The 2,961-nt window shown below is 40.8% G+C and overlaps 1 non-coding gene across 1 annotated transcript; it reads right to left on the bottom strand.

Moving 5' to 3' along the window:
- Nucleotides 1-1,212: 1,212 nt before the first annotated feature.
- On the bottom strand, nt 1,213-1,284 carry trnad-guc (transfer RNA aspartic acid (anticodon GUC)). Its single transcript has one exon. It is a non-coding gene; the product is annotated as a tRNA-Asp (tRNA).
- Between the last annotated feature and the right edge of the window lie 1,677 nt (nt 1,285-2,961).

The following is a 2,961-nucleotide window of genomic DNA, read 5'->3' as shown; positions in this document are numbered from 1 at the left end:
TTAGACTTATCTTACCGTTTTTTTTCCGTTTTGCATTTATGCAGCTCTATGGTGCCTCATAAAGGTAAACTGACACTGTATTTGAGGTATTGCATTGAGGTATCTCCTTTCCTCTTGACACTTTACACATCTGACTTCAGCTACAACACGGACAGCTGCCACCTCCAGAAGTTCTCTGATGATACAGCCAGAGAGGTCATCACCAACTTTGTCGCCTGGTGTGAACTGAACCACCTGCGCATCAACGCCAGCAAGACAAAGGAGGTGGTGATCGATTTCAGAAGGACGGTTCCTCAAATTGCACCAGTGAGCATCCAGGGTTTGGACACTGAGATCATGGAGGAGTACAAATACCTGGGTGTTCACCTCAACAACAAACTGGACTGGACTAACAACACAGATGTCCTGTAGCTACAAGAAGAGCCAAAGTCGTCTCCACCTCTTGAGAAGACTGAGGTCTTTTGGTGTGTGCAGGACACTGCTTAGGACTTTTTATGACTCTGTGGTAGCATCAGCGATTTTCTACGCTGTGGTCTGCCGGGGCTGTGGAAGTTCAGAGAGGGACAGGAAGAAACTTAATAAACTGGTCAGAAGGGCTGGCTCAGTCTTGGACTGTCCTCTGGACTCCATTGAGGTGGTGGGTGAGAGGAGGATGTTAGCCAAGCTGACCTCAATCATGGAGAACCCCTCTCACCCCCTACATGAGGCTGTAGGGGCTTTAAGCAGCTCTTTTAGTAGTAGACTGCTACACCCACAGTGTAAGAAGGAGAGATACCGCAGGTCATTCATACCTACTGCTGTCAGACTATATAACACCAACTTGTAACGTAGCACCAATAACCTGTTTGTTGTTTAATTTGCACTACTTCACCACTACTACCTCTGCCATCTCTCATCAATGCAATTATTATGTGCAATAATATAGGCCCTAAACTATTTTTATGCATACTTATATGTGTGTGTGTATATATACAGAGTCTACCTGTAATGTGCAATTTTTCCGAGCCTCTCAATAAGGCAATTTTTCTATACTTTTTCACGGTAGATAATGCAAATAGCCTTTTGTATTTAATCCTTCGTTTGTCTAATTTTTATTTGTTATCTGTTTGACATTGCTACTGTAACACGTGAAATTCCCTGATGTGGGATGAATAAAGTGAATCTAATCTAATGATTAATTAATATCAGGTTCATGACACTAAAATACATCCACTCCCCGTCGGGGAATCGAACCCCGGTCTTCCGCGTGACAGGCGGAGATACTGACCACTATACTAACGAGGAAGAGGCGCGTTTGAGTGCTGAATAAGAGCAGATAACTATGAGGCTACATGAATCCCTGCTATAAAGGTCTTTCACTGGGTTGTTCCACTGTGTGACCTCTGAATTGACTCTCAGAGCTACTAAGGAAACATCCCTGACTGAGAAACAGAGTAAATCAAGCGAGGCTATTTCTTCCACCTTAGCTGGGAAAAACAACTGGCTATCCAACTCGGAATTCCAGATGGTTTTTGGTTGTTGTAGGAGTAGTAGTTTTATTTTTCTTCAGTATAAGGTGATACAAACATCATGGATGATAAACAAACAGCAAATAAATATGTCTGTCTTCCTCATAGTTGAGGGTCAGCGACCCCAGAAGCCATCTAATAGCTTCCTGGGACCCAAACCCTCATCTGGTGGCGGGTACCATCACATACCATGAGTAGAAAAAAAACAAAATGGTGGAATGTGTTGCTGGACCAACTGAGAACGAAATAAAAACTACTCGAAAACGAAAATTGTTAGCAAGTATTTCAAAGAAACAGAAATAGCTCAAAGAAGACAGTTTTTGTTTGGGTTCCACACTCCAGCCCAGTGAGTGGCGGTATAGTGCACCTTTAAGTTAGCAAAAAAAATGCTAAAGAAGAAGGCTTTATTTGTCATATGCACACTCAAGCACACATTCCATCCATCCATAGCCACTTATCCTGTCCTACAGGGTCGCAGGCAAGCTGGAGCCTATTTGTAAGATAATAAAAGGCTAATTTTATCTTACTTGGGAAAAATTTTAATAGTTGGAGTCAAATGATTCCAAAACCCAAATTCTATATATTGATCAAATCACCCTACAGAGCTACATAGAATAAAGTACAGTACAAATTCTACTGAGTACTGCGTGCATATATATATATATATATATATATATATATATATATATATATAATGAGCCGAGGTCACGGTATTTCACCATACGGACCGACCTTAAGCTGGTAAATAATATATTTTTTTCTTTCCCAAATTCTAACAGAAAACGAGAGCGCCCGAAAGGGAAAACCGAGCCGAGCCGCCATTTTGAATCCTCATTCACGGCTGTAATGCAAATTGCTTCCTCCTTGGTATACAAGTGCACTTCCATAGCAGGAAAACAACTACATTTTGCCGCCTATGTAGTCCCCTATTTATACAAATAGGAGTCATTCAGGATTCAGCCATGTTTTTGCTCGATCAAAGTTATACAATACGCATAATAAAGTTATACAATATGCATAATAAAGCCATTTGGTGAAACTTTGAAGAGATTGTACTGGCTTAAAAGTTTTTACCTAATGTAATACTATGTATTAGGATAACATGGTCCAAAATGGGCCTCATTAACTAATGAGATCAAACTGTTAGCAAGTTAGAGGTTTTTAGCTTTCTCCTGAAATGTTTTCTTTTATTTCTTCTTCCTCAGGGCAGTAAAACTCGCTTTCGCTGTGAACACTGTCGTTATCGCTATCCATGCTGTAAAATTAATGCTATTCTCCTGAGAAATAATATATTATTTTTTTTTCTTTACCAAATTCTAACAGAAAACGAGAGCGCAAACCGAGCCGAGCCGCCATTTTGAATCCTCATTCACGGCTGTAATGCAAATTGCTTCCTCCTCGGTATACGAGTGCACTTCCATGGCAGGGAAACAACTACGTTTTGCCGCCTATG

The sequence above is a fragment of the Neoarius graeffei genome, chromosome 3 (genome assembly GCF_027579695.1).
Source record: "Neoarius graeffei isolate fNeoGra1 chromosome 3, fNeoGra1.pri, whole genome shotgun sequence".
In the NCBI taxonomy this organism is placed as follows: Eukaryota; Metazoa; Chordata; class Actinopteri; order Siluriformes; family Ariidae; genus Neoarius; species Neoarius graeffei.
The sequence above is the reverse complement of the archived record's forward strand: the minus strand, read 5'-3'. Positions and strand labels throughout refer to the sequence as shown.